We start from the raw sequence: 17,550 nt of genomic DNA, 5'->3' as shown, positions 1-17,550 counted from the left end.
GACTTTGATTTTGGGAGCAGGTACTTTGGGAGCTGCTGCCACTGCAGCTAAAGAGGAAGAGGGTGTCACCGCTGCAGGAGAAGTTCTTGGAGACGCGGATTTCCATTGTTTAATCAAATGAGGAAGAACGGGTGTCAAACTGGGTTTGGCAGGCATCACCAGCAACGGAGAAGTGGAAGAACCGGAGGCCGTGGTTTGCGAATGTAAGGTTGCGTCCTGGCCGAATTGTTTCTCTTGCTGGGTGAAGCTGTTTTCTGGGGGCTTTTCTTTTTCTGGAGACTTTTTCTTTTTCTGTGGGCTTTTCTTTTTCTGGGGCTGTGACCTGGTCTTGACTCCGTTGCTCTTTTTCTTCTTTGGGGTTCATTTGGCTTTTTTGAGAGTGGATTTTTTTGGGGGGTAAGACTTTGGAGGCATTAAAATCACATTTTAAGAGGGAGCTAATGATGACGCCCCCTTGAGAACCGCTACCTCCAGGTTTCAAAATGATTTGCTTTTTAGTTTGATTGTGGATGCGGAGATCAGCTATTTGCGTGAAGGTTACTTTGTTTCTCTCAAAAAAGCGTTTGGTTTGATGAGGAACGTGAATGATGCCTTTGCAGTAATTAACGTGCTGTCACCGTAAACCATCGTAAGACTTCTCTGAGACTGGCTTCTAAGACACGAGCACGTATTTGTGGATTTTTTTTTTCGTGCCTGATGCCATACAAGGCACGAATCAATCCTACGGGAAGATGAGACTGAAGGGACGTCATGTTGACGCTTTGAGACAGACCCAAAATGACCGAGGTTTGTATAGATTCTTTTGTTATGGCAACGACGGGAACGTGTACACCAGAGGCCCTCTGTCTTGGCACCAGTGGTGAAACAGATGGGTACGAAATCGCAAATAATCGGGAGGTTATATATGTCTATATCCCGCCCAACGTTCTAGGTTTTTCCCCCGCTGGTCCGATTGAGGTCATTCCATTCCTATTGTCCCTATACAATAACTACACTTTCCCTTGTACGTAAACAGTCCCAATTTTCCCCATGTTAAATTCCCATTGTCGTGCCATGGGAGCTCTGAAAAACCTTGTCCGTAATCGCGCCCACGACCTTTTTTACTTGGATTTCCATTGTCCGTAAACATACCACCTTCACTGCTTGCGACCCTGGTTTGTATCGAGAACTGTGGGTTGGGGACCACTGGTCTGGAAAGTTGAGGTTGAAGATAGTTATGCTGAGATTAGGGTCAGAAAGGTGGAGATTCGGGTCAAGAGGTTCAAGGTTTTGTCTCATCCTGAAACGTTTGACTTTCAGAGAGAACATAACTGTAAGATGCTCATTTTGTAATCGACAGTTCAAATAACCGGATACGCACAAGCTAATTAACAGGTAGACAAATATAATTTAGATGGGACACGCACATACAAAATTCGGTCATTCAAGACTTGTCTTATCTATGAATTCATGCATCTGGATCTCTAATTACCTGTATATTATTACTAACAGTCTCTCTCTCATTTAACAAGCATCAATTTTCCTAATTTGCAAAAGCAAGGTTCATGATCATACGAGTAGTACTGTGTAACCTGGCTATACCGAACAATTTGCGTGTCCAAACCAATTGCTTATTTTAAGAGGCATTCGTTAAAATGAAGTTTTAAGATGTGTGTGTATGTGTCACCTTGAATCCATATATAACTTTTGTTAAAAAGCTCAGATTTTGAAATAGTGAGATTACTCATGGCATGTCTCAGTGTGTAATAGTGTGATTAGTAATGGCATAGATTATTTGTAGTTGGTAATAGTGTGATTAGTAATGGCATAGTTTATTTGTAGTTGGTAATAGTGTGATTAGTAATGGCATAGTTTATTTGTAGTTGGTAATAGTGTGATTAGTAATGGCATAGTTTTTTTGTAGTTGGTAATAGTGTGATTAGTAATGGCATAGTTTATTTGTAGTTGGTAATAGTGTGATTAGTAATGGCATAGTTTATTTGTAGTTGGTAATAGTGTGATTAGTAATGGCATAGTTTATTTGTAGTTGGTAATAGTGTGATTAGTAATGGCATAGTTTATTTGTAGTTGGTAATAGTGAGATTAGTCCTGGTATAGGTCTATTTTATTTTTTGATACTGATATTAATCCTGGCATATTTGTATTGCTGTCCGTAATAGTGGGATTATTCATATAATATGTCGATTTCACTTCGCAGTAGTGGGATACTTCTTAGCACGAGTCTGCTTTAGTTTGTAGCAGTGGGATAATGCTTGACGTGGTCGATTGCAGTTTGTAATGAACATATAATTCTTGGCAAAATGTCGATTTGTTGTTGGCAATAATGGGATAATTCTTTGCATGGGTCTGTGTAGTTTATAATAGTGGGTTGAGTCTTTACATGGCTCTCTTGAAGTTTATAATAGTGTTATAATTCTTGGCTCGAGTCTGTTGTACTTTGTAATGTGGGATAATTATTGGCATAGTTCTGTTGTATTTTGTAATAGTGTTATAACACTTGGCATGGGTCTGTTATTGTTTTGTGACAGTGTTATAATTCTTGGCATGGGTCTATTTTTGTTTTGTAATAGTGTTATAATTCTTGACATTGACATGTCGCAACTTGTCATAGTGGTTTAATTCTTGACATGGTTCCATTGTATAGTTTTTTTAATAGCGAGGTTAGTCATGGCATAGGTCTGTTGTTCGTCCATGATTTGCTTTCTCTAAGTACGTGAGTGGCTCATGGGCCAGTTTGTTCTATTAAATGTCTTTGACACACTGGACTGGAGATGATGCTTAATGTTATTTTATCAACAGAGTACATGTACTTGCTGCAGTTCTGAAATATACGCACCTGGAACTTCTGCACTACCTCTGCAATTTGGTATATTGTCATAGGTCTTTTTGTAGTTTGAAATACTGGAAGTAGGCGTGGTATAGATCTTTTTTAGCTTGTAATGTGGGGTTACCTATGGTCTTTTGTACCTTTTAAAATGGGTTTAGTCATTACCAAGGTATGTTTCGACCCATTTTGAACTACGGTAACACTTTCCTAAGCTGTACACTTCGGTACCAAATATTGCATTGGCCAGTATACAGAGGTGTGATTTGTATTACAGTGGTATTCTCAGAGAGTACTATGTATAGACACAATGGTGTTATTAGAGAGTTAAATTGTATAGACACAGTGGTGGTATTAGAGAGTAAAATGTATAGATACAGAAGGATTATTATAGAGTAAAATGTATAGATACAGTGGGGTTATTAGAGAACAATTGTATAGACACATTGGTGTTATTAGAAAGTAAAATGTGTGGAGACAATGGTGTTATTAGAGAGTAAAATGTGTAGACACAGTGGTGTTATTAGAAAGTAAAATGTGTGGAGACAATGGTGTTATTAGAGAGCAAAATGTATAGACACAGTGGTGTTATTAGAGAGTAAATGTATAGACACACTGGTATTATTAGAAAGTAAAATGTATAGACACAGTGTTGTTATTAGAGAGTAAATGTATAGACATAGTGGTGTTATTAGAGAGTAAAACGTATAGACACAATGTTGCTATTAGAAAGAAAAATGTATAGATAGTCTGCAGAGGATACCGGGTGACATAAGGATGTGCAGAGGAAGTTTTTCTAGATTAGCTAATACTTTTGCTGCTGAAAATAAGTTTAATATTTTACATTTTCACGAAACAGTCATTTACATAATCAGGAAGTAACCTAAACCAGTCACGAAGATGAAAATTGACACTGTAATCGCTAATGTATTACCATTTGCCTTGAAATAAATGCATGCGAATGTCAAATAATTCTCCGCTATGGCTGAATCGATACTCTGGCTTATTCATTTATTTGGTAGCATGTAGCATGTTCTTTGGATTAGATCAAAGACCATCGTAGCTTTTAAAATGTAGGCATTGTTCAAAGTTTAAATGACTTTTAATGAGATACCCGATGCCTTTGTTGGTTTATTCTGCATCCCTTGATATCCTATATTAACTGCATAGCCATTTATATGGCGAAAAATGTCATAGATATGTGCATGTTGTTTATTGCTTTTGTTTACATACATAAACATAGCATTGTACTTACTTAGACGTGAATGTAAGGTCACAATATATCGGTGAATGCCGTGGAAGGGACAAAGCACACGTGATCGGTTCGCTGTCCGTCGTGTGTATGTGCGTTTATGCCAATTTTGGTTATTTCTTTTGCTTCGTTTTTGCTGTTTTCTTTTATCCTTTTCTCATTTTATTTTCTTTTTTAACATATTCAGTGCTAAAATAATCTTTTAGACACAAGCCCCGGGCTGGTGACTATAAAAAAAGCACAAACCTTGACTCATATTCAACAAGCCCGGGCTACAGTTAAACGCCACTGTCCAAAGCTGTTGGTAACGCTGTATCAAGACAAATCAACTTTGCAAACACGAGCGTGAGGTTATTATTGTCTTTCAATCAATCTATTTCATGGCAAAAATCATCATGAAAAGCATAGGTCAATTAATATTTAGCATTTTAAAAAGGTTAAGATAACGAGTAATAATAAAAGAACTGACCAGAATATTCATTTCAGTGTGTTGAATATGTTACATAAAGGTGGTGTTCCTATTTTCACAGACATGGTACAAACAAGATGTGTATCAATATGCTGTTTGCCGTATGTGCAAAGAATTAAATGCCCACCTACACTTTGTTTTGCTGGCGAGCTCCACAAAGTAGAACTCCGTCCATCAACCAAGATTTCAAAAATTTAGTTTTGCTTGCTCTGTTTCCTAAGTCGCCTTCAAAAATGAACAACACTTTAATACTTCCGACAACTGAAATAATCATGTATTCCTTTTTATACATGGGGTAAAATTCGACTTCAGTGAAGTGTTGCCGCTGTTCACAAACTTGTCAGTAATTGTTCATACAGATGGCTTAAACATACTCATTCAAGGCAATCATATGTAATAACTTTTGTTTACCTACACGCATCTAGCATCTGTTTCGTGATATTTTTACCAATGCATTTTAGCACAGTGGGTTTATCAAAGCAGACCTCAAACACATCATACTAGCTGCTGCGAGCCAGTTAAGTAATTATATGAAATAATGTATTATATCTGACTGCTTTGCCTTTTAATTGCCTCAGTTTAAACTGCCAAAGGATAGTTTTACATCAGCTCCGATCATGACTGTTTACCGTTATACATGCAACGTGTAACAGGCATACATCCTGGAAGGGTTTCGAAGATTATTGAAAATCAAATCGTATTTTCGAAACACGTGCGTGTCAGGGGTTTTGGAGTAAATATCGTGATTTTAGCATGACACACCGTGTTATGGCAGGTCAACATCTTGAAAATAAATTTCCGCATTTCATCAGTGCCTTCGTAGTCTTCTCAGATATATTAGATTTTTCGACAAGCTCGACGGGTACATCACTTAGAATACAGGAGTGGCCCGATCTGAAATTAGAGGTCGAGCTATCGGACTTAAGTTTGGAGCATTCACTGCATTATTTCGTTCTTTGATATGGACTTGCTTGCATGTGTACCATCTCGGACTTTACAATGCTCATTGCAGTGTGCACAACGATCCCCGGCCACTTGTTCTCGGAACCAAACAGCAAAGCCATCATACTCGGAATAAATCTGGGTTATTAAAAACTTAGCAAACTTAAAGACAAACTAATGTTACGGAAATATTTCAAGTTCAGTGTTTCTCATTATATGCTATTAAAATACAGTATGTCTACATATTTCTCACTATATATTATTAAAATACAGTATGTCAACATATTTTTCACTATATATTATTAAAATACAGTATGTCTACATATTTCTCACTCTATATTATTAAAATGTAGTATCTCTAAATGTTTCTCACTATGTGTTATAAAAATATATTATGTCCAGGTCTTGTCATCTTAATACAACATGTTCAAAGACCATATTCACGGGGGGGGGGGGGGAATGTAGTAAGGAAACATATTTTCATTGTTTTAAGCAAGTAATGCTTATTTTGAAAATGCTGCAAAACGTTTTCCTGAGTTCAGCCTTAATATCCTAAGCGAAATGTGTATGTCTTATGATCATATTTTTCTCTTTAAAACAAAGTATCCGTTGTTACTTTGTGACTAGGATCCGCAGCTTCTGCTTTGCAGTTTTCTCTCTTCATTCCTTTACTTTCTTCCTCATTTTTTCCTTCTTTCCTTTCTATAAACATTTCTCAATTGTCTCATTCTATTTATTGCATTTGTTCTGTATAAGCTTTGAACTTGTTTCAAAATTAAAACCATCAAGTGTTGTAGTTCCCGTGGCTGAAGCTCGGCTGGTTACTTCTAGATACGCGTGTATTTATGTGTATGCATAACTGTTGCTAAAGAATGCATAGGCGGTTATTAAAAATATTAAAGCGGGTTGATTGGGACAACGTGGTAAACTTTGATTAGAGAGATTTAGATGTTGAAACTTGTTAACATTAAACAGCATATGAATCGTTCTCGTTCTTGCGCATTTTTTTCTTAGCTTCTCTCTTTCAGGAGCAGCCTTTTCTTTTTTAACATACTTAGTTTTTATTTGTTTCTTGCATCTTCAAGTTAGAAACTCCACAATAACACGTGCAACTGGCCTGACACTTGACAGTGAGAGCATGTAAATGTTGAGTACCTCAAAATCGCCTGTATATTTATTTGGCCTATGAATGCTCGTAGGTGTGTAGGTTTTAATCACACACATGTGGAGGATATCCTATCTAAATTCAGAACACACACCGGTAATTGTTTCAGTATCAGAAGGACCAGTTTATTTTAGGAAGTGGTATATGCTGAAACCCTGCCAATTAATTTAATAGAAGTTTCGAGCTGAGTATGTGTTTGTAATAGCTTTGAGACCATAGAAAGATGAGAAACCAATAACCAGTCAATATCTAAAGTTAGCTTCTATTGCGGAACTTCGCAATCAATACACTGAGCTTAGGAGAAAATTTGTCACTTATTGAGGGCATCCCGTTCCAGTCCTTTGCCTGTGCTAATCACGATATTCTCGTTGATCTGTTGATCAGAAACGATTATGCGGGTCGTTTTACAGTTGTGGACCATTTGGCCAGCATCTCAGTTTCAGATGTCAGTGCTAATATAGATCTGAAGTAATAAGAAACGACGTATACTGTTTAGCTGTATCGGAATACGCTTTTGCGCTCTTCCTGGTCTAATTTGCAAGGCGGCTGATGACCAAAAAATAATCTGCATTATTTGAGGTAACTATTATTAATTTTTTTTAAATATCTCATAATAATTACATTTTAGGGGGGAAAATATTTATGAGATAATGTATGATTTCAGTCATCTTTGTATATCTGCGTTTTTCTTCCATAACCATTGAAGGTTTACAATAAGTATTTTCGTAAATATATTGGATTTATTTTATGTGAAGTCCCTTCGAACTTGTCTTCAATGTTACTGTTTTTCTTTCATGAACGTTAAGTTTTAGTATTAGATGCCTCTGCAACATAAATACTGCATGTAATGTCGAAGAAATGGGACTAAAATCCCATGCCCAAGAACATAATGCAATGGCCGGCCCAGGTTGATCCAGTTCAGCAAACTTGTTCTTTTTCTTCGTGGTGTGAAATCTTAGATACATTTCAAAAAGGTTAGATGTAATTCATTCAGTTTGAAAACTTATACAACTTGAGTGCTGAGTCTGTAGGAAAAATGATTATCAAAATCCGATTGGTGTTTTTTTATGCCTTTGGGAAACTTTGAAAAAGAAAGAACACAAGCTAGTAGAGTACAAGTGACACAATGATTATAAGCGTTTTGTCAGGAAATTTTGCATTGGGTGTACTATGTTTAAAACAAATAACAATTACTAACCTTTTTTGGACGAACGTTTTATCGATCTATGGATCATACTCAGTGCGGAGACTGTGAGTTGAGAGTATAAAAGTAGACCCTTACTCCACCCACCTTTATACAAGATAGTCATAAAGAGATCTGGGATGATACTGTTTAGTTTTCCAGAAAAATAATTTATTGAGAACCACTTGAATCCACGAGATGTCACCGTGTACGGCCAAGCTTGCAAAAGAACGTAAAAACATTGCTGAAAATCACATTAAATTGCGATGACCCAAGTGTTGATAAAAACGTTTAGTCAAAAGTAACTCGGATCCTTTCAGGTTCTTTCAAGAATCTCAGTGGCTTGACAAGTTGATAATATAATAATAATAATAATAATAATAATAATAATAATAATAATAATGTTTTTGTTGTAGGTGTAACTCCATTTTTAGTCACACGATAGGCTGTACGTGGCGGCCGGTATAAGTGGTAATGGAAGAACCCGGGAAAACCTCGATAAGAACCAAACATCCCGGGGAAGCTACTGGTGAGCTTTCTCACAAACCTACATTGGCCGAGCCCGAGACTCGACCCAATGCAGATAGAGGTGAGATGGCAGTGATCGGTAAAGGCGAGCGCTTTAAACCACTAGCTTCACCGGTGCCATTTATAATAATAATAATAATAATAATAATGTCTTTTGTATTTCAACGCGTATTATATGAGAAGATTGTGCCCCAATCTATGCACAACCAAACCATTTCCGTAGCACGCCACGATGATTGCTTTCATCAAAGGATGAACATAAACCATATCAAAAATAGTAAGCCTCTTTCATGCCCAGCTTAATTTCTTTGTTTTTTGGGGGGTTTTTGGTTGTTCTTTTTGTGTTTCTGTTTGTGTTTTTTTCTTCCTTTTTTAAGTCACGATAACTTTCGGTCAGAGCTACATTTCACTGACATCAGTTTACTTTGCGTTGTTTCAAGAAATACAATGTTGCTGCATGATCACAATCACCAATTAGTGGCATTTCTTCTAGCTGGATATGTATTTGTTTTCAGAGATTGGAATACTTATTACGTAACATTCTACCTATAGAGTTGTCAACATCACAATAAATGGCGTCAGGTGAAAGGGATTTCCGGTTGCAGTTGCTCATTTGACCTCTCCAATATTAGAGATCCGAACATGATTATTTCTTAAGAAAGAATAATTGGTACGGCAAACACAGCAAAAGTACGTCGGGTCAGTATTGCTTTCAACTGGAGCTGAATAAAGTGCAGGCATATTGTGCCGACGAACGTGTAACATACATTTATGACACATTTTCATGCGGGCCCATTTCGTCTTACACCAGGAAGTAGTAGTACGCAAAGAGATTACAGATTTGGTTCTTTATTATTTACATGACTAAAAGTGGACGTTTACTGAATACATCTTGCTGGCCATAACAATGAACAAGAATAAAGCGGACATTTGGTTATTATGTCAATTTAAAATAACTGTACAATAGATAAATAGCTATTACACAACCATTACGGAAATTCTTAAGGGCATGACATATTGCTTGATAATACGCCACTCTGCATATACTGCTCCAAAAAGTCAACGTTTTTCGGCCTGTAAAAATATTCCGTTTTCATATAGCTATTTAAAATGTTCCTTCACAATTTATGAATTCGATCTACGCTTCCGTTTTATCACGATACCTTTATATTAACAAAACGAAACCCGCATCCAAAGTTTATTTTACACTAAAAATGAATTTCTCTGAAGGCAGGAGCAGGTGTACTTACTTACTGCTAAGATAAACAATTACATGGTGTACTTTATCTTTCTTATTACATATGTTTTGTATCATGATCTTTGCCATTTCAAAACGAGGCAATGTCACCTTGCCAGAAAACAAAAGTAGCATAGCTTCAATTACTTGGAAAAGAACGTCGGAGAAGACAGCATTTAATGAAAGCTTTTACTTCCATCTGGTTGTATTGTACTGCGCTTACGAATTTTATTCCATCAGGTAAGCTGTGTGTGTGTGTGTGTGTCGTAATTCACTCCAGTTTCACAATAAGTAATCTAAAGAAAGAGATCATCACTGAAAACTCTTATATACATATATGGGCTCCTTAGCATTATATATATATATATATATATATATATATATATATATATATATATATATATATATATATATATATATATATATATATATTGCAGAGGTATCTTGTTGCCTCAAACAGAGTGGGTTCTAGTGGGTTCTATCAAGCGGGATTGGTCAAACATGTGTTTAGACCCTGAAAACTGTTTATTAACCTTGTTAACTCGAACTCAGGATCCTTCATACTGATACAGACATTTATTTTTCATTTTCAAGTTTGATTGATTATTTTTTGTTGGTTCATCAGTAAAAATTGAAATGCTGATACTACTTTGCAAATTAATCTTTGGAAACACTCGAGGACTAGATTATCAACTTGATACTCAGAATTATTTCACGATGTAATACTTGCACAAATAAGAGATACAGATATTTGGGCCAATCTTTAGGGAGATGTTTGGATGTGGGTGCAAGTAGGAATCAGTAAATTCCTGGCATCAGCTCGATTAAATCCCGTTTATTTGTTAGGATTCCCCAGCAACAAGAATGCAGATGCATAAGACAAAACTAAAACGAAAAAGTTTTAAAAAAATATAATCCAAAGCAAGCAATTATATCGTTCTGTTGATTCATCGTACCTTCCTTCACCTGTCATTTCTTCATCAATGGAATCATACTCAGATGTTTTGCGAATTAGCAGTTGTGCGTTCGTATCCAGAATTGTGTCTGTTATTTATTTATGCTATTTCGGAATTCTTATAATGACGCATACACATGTCTTATGAAACGTTACAAATCTTAAAATATCGCACGCATTTGTCTCTTCCATCACTGTGTTTGGCGTCAGAGCTTTTGCAGTAAGAAAAGTACCATTTATCTTGCTATACTATTTTGAATTGAGTGGAGTGTTTGTAGTGAAGTATGTCTCTAACTGCATTTTATCTTAATTTGATACATAAGTGTGCGAGTTATAAAGGAAACGTGCTGTCTAGATTGCTATTACATGAATATGCAGAAATGGCCATTAGCATACACAGTAATTCATGGACAATGACAACGGCCAAAAATCGATTTGGTCGTATTCTTCTGTCTGTGGCTTTTCTCTCCGTTTTAAGTTGCCTGTTACTACATGATTATCCATCAATCATGGAATAAATGAGAAACAAGCAAATGCAATGTGTATTGGTTTAACAGTCAGTTTAATTCTGCTTTTACCACTTTAATGACATAACGTCAATGTGTATTGGTTTAACAGTCAGTTTAATTCTGCTTTTACCACTTTAATGACATAACGTCAGTTCTACAGAAGATAGAAAATCAATGAACAATCTTTTTCTTTCTTGAAGTTTTTTGTCTGCCTTATAAATTCGCATGTTTGTACTTTGACATATCAACTACGTGCAGGTTGAAAAGCACATATATGTGTCTTGAAACAGTTCATTTTGACTTAAGTCTCTAATTTACCAATCAAAACGCAGTTCAGAATATAAATGTACAAACTAAATTGAACTGCATCACACACAAATACTGTATACGGAGTATGAGTACTCTCTGGTTCCTTTTACAGAAGGCTTGCAATGGAAGAAAACCTTCCCGAAGAGACACCCCGTTTTGAAATATCATAGACCAGTTTTTCCATCTAGCGATAGACATGAGAAATCGAAGAATTCCATTAGTGTCTTAGATATCGACTATTGATCCGTTCACTGCACATAAAATAGGGAAACAACAAAGAAATACGGCGATAGTAACTCCACTGAAATATTGCCACAAGAAATTGTATAACTTGTACAAAGCGCTTACCACACCCCAAAATGTTGGTTTTTGAAACAGAGGAAAATGGAGACTCGGATGAAACTTCCAATCTTAGACAACATAATGTAATACTTTTATCACTTTTCATCATTTAAACCACTAATTTGAAATTTAACAGATTATTATTATCAATTTAGCATTTTCTATTATTTAATTGCTAAACGTGTAGGGGCCCCGAGTGGCCGAGTGGTCTAAAGTGCTCTCCTTTACGGATCACTGCCATCTCACCTCTGTCTGCGTGGGTTCGAGTCTCGGATTCAGCCAGTGTGGGTATGTGAGAAAGCTTGCCAGTAGCTTCTCGTGGGTCGGTGGTTCTTTCTGGGGTTTTCCCGGGTTCTTCCTCTACCATTAATACTAACCGTCATGTATAGCCTATAGTGTGCTGAAAAATGGCGTTAAACCCAACAACAACAACAACAACTAAATGTGTAAGAATGTGAGAGAAATTTCAACAAAACATTTTTTCTCTCACTGTGTGTGTGTTTGGGTGTAGGTGCGTTTGGAATTATAATTTTATGACAGGAAGTAACAATGGTTTTGAGCTAATATATCAAATTCACTTAATGTTTTGATTTGTTTAATCTTTTCCACCCTAGATAATTGGTTTATTTATGAGAAAATTTATGTCTATATCATAGGCCTACATGCAGGACTCACAGAAAACCAAATATACAGGCTTATTAAATATTGCAATTAATTAAATCTTAAATGGACGACCAGATACCGTCTGTGAAGTGAAATGGCATGTAAAGTTAAGTTATGTCTGCAGGATTTGCAAATGAAAATCGTTTAACGTTCAGAGAATGCAATAATTCTTTTAAACGCAAAATACCTTTTGGAGATGCATAAAACATCCACTTATACTGTTCAGTGCACACTTATATTGTTTAAGACACGCTTGGCTTAATCAAGGCACACTTCATTTGTCCAAGACACACTTATTCATGGCACACTGAGGTTGTTCAAGACTCACTTGGGTTGTTCAAGGCACACTTCGGTTGTTCAAGGCACGGATATGTTGTTCAAGACACACCTAGGTTGTTCAAGGCACAGCCAGTAAGTTAGTAGCGAAGAATTAGTCGACTTTGCGGTTCGTCTCTAAGCTTTTTACTAGTTAAGCAACCGAGTTTTATTTGCCGCTGATTTCCCAGTTTTAATTAAGACTTTGTGATTCCTTTATAAGCTTTTTTTACTAGTTGAGCAAATTACTTTTATTTGCCATTCATTCAAAGTGAAAAACTTCCCATTTATTTTTTGTTAAGACAAAATCAGACATTAAATTCTAATATTTATTCTTGTAATTTTTGGATCGCATTGTCAAAGAGGAGTTCATGGATGGCAGAAAGAAAATAAAAACGTGACAAATGGCATTGTTCTTCAGTGAGAACGGTATTTTATTCCAGGCATACTCGTCTACAAGCACGTGTACATTTTAGTTCGAAAATCAATATTTACTTGCTAGAAATACTGCAGGAAGTCATTCACATCTCCTGTTCTGTGTCAGAGATGGCCACAGGTGTAGGAATTACATATTCGTTACTGAGGTAAGATAAGTAATTGGAATCTTCTAGAAATTAAATGCTTTTATTACAAATTGTAACCAAGAAACGTTCGTTACGTTTTTTTATTTTTGGTTTGGAAATTGTACGGGATACGTCTTAATTTCGATCACTATTAAATTTTATATACTACGTTCAAAAAAATGACTTTACGTAGAATGAAAATTAGCAAACAAAAGCTGTGGCGAATTTAACAAAGTTGCTGCTGAAAATACTTGAAATAGTTTTAATGCTTTGCGTTTCTTTGATATTGTTTACTTCTACGTTCATTTGTTCAATGTTGATATTCCATTCTAGAAAATATTGCAACAAATCGCAGTTTACTTTTACGCTGATTTGCTCACCTGTTGATATTCCATTCCGGAGAATATTTAATAAATCGCAGTTTACTTTTCTACGTTAATTTCCTCATATCTATTTCTTTATACCTGTAAGAAACGTCTATTAAAACGTTGATGCACCTTTGTTCTTTTGTTTAGCCAGGAAACTTTCTAACATTTTTCCATTCTTAAAAGACATATAAAATGAAATCAAATACTTAAAAATATTAATTCAGATTCAAATAAGAATGAAAACAATAATGCAAAAGATGTATATAATATTTACTGTTCTTAGCATATTTCGCCTCTGTCTACTCTCTCTTTCTCTCTCTCCCTTTTGGGTGAGATATCCCTTGATATTGACGGGAATGACCTCGAATATCAAGGTAACACTGACAAATTGTTTACATTTTATTTAAGTGATGATAGGTTCAAGTTTGTTTAGATCTGGCACTGCTGTCGTTTACTGCCATCTATGACTGGACATACTTGAAAGTAAAAATGTTTACCATTGGATATTAATATCACCGCTGGTTTGGATGTCAAACAGTCAATGTTTTCAGTTTCTTTTATTTTTTGAGGGGAAGTAACTTGCATCGTGTGTCTTTACTTTAACCAAATTCAATAGTGTACAATGCACATGCATAAAACGCTGACTCCAGGCGTCGGAAAGGTCATGGCTACAGTGTCAAATGTTGCTTTGTTTTCCGGTAGTAGATTATCGAGACCTGTATGAAGAGTTCCATACGTGCATTTTCTTAAAATCAGATTTATCAAATATTAGCAGAGGAATGGAATGGTTCATGCGACTTTTTAAGTTATGTATTGCTAGTTCTGCAGCGAGAAATGGAATGGTTCATGCAACTTTTTAAGTTATGTATTGCTAGTGCTGCAGCGACATCATCGCGGGCGAGACGTCACATTTACGGATTTATTAAAAAGTCTTTCTGTTGGGTTCTTATTACCTAATATAGTTTTACGATTATTTAATAAAATAAGATAAAATTGTACGATCATTTAATGAAATAAGATAAAAGAAGTGTAATCTGTTATTTCTCTGATAGTAATGGATAATTGAAGACCGGAGATTATACAGGATTGGAAAGCTGGCTCCTTGCCGTATTAAATATTGACTTTAGTGTCAATCTTGATAGTAATGTTTTGGATCGTGGTCTTATGTGTAATGCATAGCATCGATCTAATGGAACATTTCACGATGTTAAAGTTATTTTATCATCAGATCAAACAAGGCCGGCCCAAAGGCTTTTGGCGCCCTAGGCTAACTATGACCTTGGCGCCCACCCCACATGAAATTAAAAAAATCACGTCTAATTTGACTCCCTTAAAGACCGTCTCTTAAAGACTGGCGCCCTAGGCGATTGCCTAGTTCGCCTATCCCTGAGATCAAAAATTTGAAAATATGCAACATTTCAAACTTTGCAAGCAAAACTTTACAATAAACATGGGGTTCACTGCCGGGCAATTTACTCCCTCGATCTTTCACGTTATGTACTTGTATGTAGTATCCCAACATAGAGTTACCACCTTCAAAATTTTGTTGCAAAATATGACTGGAGCATTTTCACTGCTTAACACAATATGAACGTGGGATGGGGCACTCTCTGGCATTGTGATAATTATGATATTGTTAACTCTCTACTTATGGAAGTATTGCAAATGTCAACAATAATAATGATGGGAAGGATGAAAATTAAATGTTGGAAAATTCTATCTGATTCCAGGATTAGCCATAGTCTTGAAACTGTAGGAAATAAATTCATAGTCGGACTTAGAAAACATAATTTTCAATGGTTACGTTTTATAAAAGTTCAGAATCAAAATAAAAGCAAATTATAAATATCTGGATTTTTAAAAAATAGTATTTACACATACATGCCAAGTTTCAGCGATAGTAAGAAACTCTTGGCAATAGTTCTTGTTTTAATTTTTGTAGGTTTTAGTCTGAGTTAAACTTTTGTGCTCAGAGAGTTTCATGACTCTAGGGCTTAGTCTTGTGTTCAGACAGTTTCGTGACTCTGACATCTAATCGTGTACTCAGTTTCATGAATCTGGGGCCTGTTCTTGTACTCAGACAGTTTCATGGCTCTGGAGCCTGGTCTTGTGCTTAGACAGTTGCATGACTTGGGGATTTAATTATGTACTCAGACAGTTTCATGACTCTGGGACATAGTCTCGTGCTTAGACAGTTTCATGACTCTGGGTTTAGTATTGTGGTCAGACAGTTTGACTCAGGGTCTGGTCATGTGCTTAGACAGTTTCGTTTCTCTGATGCTTGGTCTTATCTTTATACACTTTCATGCATCTGGTGCCTGGTTCTGTGCTTATATAGTTTCCACTTGTTCGTGTGCGGAGACAGTTTCATGATTCTGGAGCCTAGTCTTGTGCACAGACAATTTCAAAACTCTGGGATTTAGTCTTGCGTTCAGTTAGTATCTGATAGTTCTGGGCTCAGCAGTTTTGGGACTATATGGCATGGTATTTTTCGCAGAAAGTCTCAAGACGTTGGGACCTCGACTTGCGCTCAAACAGTTTCATGATACTGGAGTCTGGAAAACGACATAAAGAAACATAGCAGTAGCGGTCGAGATTAAATTATTTTAAAGCGAAATGAACTAAAACATTAAAAGTTAACTAAAATAAGCATGAAAATGCCAATGATTTTGAAGCAGTAAAACAGAACCTTTACAACAGCATTTGTTTTCAAATAAGACAGTTATTTCTTTTGTAAAGAGTATCAAAGATGATTAAATCTTGCTGAAATAAATTTATAAGAATTTCCTTTTCTGAGACAAAAAGTGAAAAAGGTATTAAAACAGTATTGCGGAAAGTTTATAATGGTCACGTTAACTGCGATAATGAAAGTAGCATTGTCTAACTTGAGACCTGTGCGCATACTTTTAGGATCTCCAGGCCTGGATGAAACATTTGCCAGAGCACGATGGAAGATTTGGAACCTACTAACCACGTGCCCAAGCTTTTCGTTGCAGAATTATCTTTCCACTCTAGTTTATTTAGGCTTTAAAAGTCAGTAGCATGCACTAGAAGGATTTTGCCGATGTTGACTTTATAACATTACTCGTTCTCTTGGCACCTGTTTTATTCCTTATCCCCAGAGGAACTAAATTACCGTCCATATCATTTCCCGGTAACGACATGAATAATTCATTTGAACTGTTGGTTTGTCTTTGCTTAGCCAATACTAAAACTCAGAGGATCTGCGTTTAGAATGGCAGACGTTGTTGCTTATCGTTAGAACATATATGTTGTTGCATTTTTCGTGCAGGATACCGTCTGGTTAGGGCGCACTGAAATGTACGACGAATCATGCATCGTTTTCATTGGCATTTTGTTTTCAAGTAATGGCGAGCATTTGGCTGGAAACAATTCGTGTTTGTTGTTTTTATATGAAACTACTTTTATATTTTAGCTCATTTACAACTATGGAACCTAAATAACTCAACTTCTTTCTTCTTGTAGTCTGGAACTTATGGTCTTTGACAAGTAATTAGAGCAAAATCAAGTAGTGCTCCAGATGAGAAATAATAGTGCAAAGGAATTGTAAATTTATTTTATATTCATAGACATAATATATATGCTTGTTGATATCAAGTCAGTGCCATCCGCACTTGTTTTAGGCATTTCACATACATGTCGGGTGATAGCTATAGATGCCAGCTGCTTTCATGTACGAATTCTTTATACTACGGTCTCTATCTTTGCTATTATTCATTTTATGTTTAACTTATACATATGTATACCAAACGTAATTGGTTGATAAAGTCAGTAAATATGGTATATAATCAAGGAGACAGACCGACTTTTTTTTTATGATGTGTCTCTTTTACCAATTTTCTTTATTTTTTTATTTTAATTTTATTTTTTTATTTGTTCAACAGTGAAGATGTTATAGTAAGTAT

At 35.9% G+C, this 17,550-nt stretch overlaps 1 protein-coding gene across 1 annotated transcript in view; it reads left to right on the top strand.

Annotated features, from left to right (window-relative positions):
• LOC149799643 (pleckstrin homology domain-containing family G member 7-like) overlaps positions 1-17,550 on the top strand; it is a 135,255-nt gene that overhangs the window by 44,989 nt on the left and 72,716 nt on the right. The window lies entirely within an intron of this gene.

Source organism: Sinohyriopsis cumingii, chromosome 5, assembly GCF_028554795.1.
Source record: "Sinohyriopsis cumingii isolate HCF-2022 chromosome 5, ASM2855479v2, whole genome shotgun sequence".
Lineage (NCBI taxonomy): Eukaryota > Metazoa > Mollusca > Bivalvia > Unionida > Unionidae > Sinohyriopsis > Sinohyriopsis cumingii.
The sequence above is the reverse complement of the archived record's forward strand: the minus strand, read 5'-3'. Positions and strand labels throughout refer to the sequence as shown.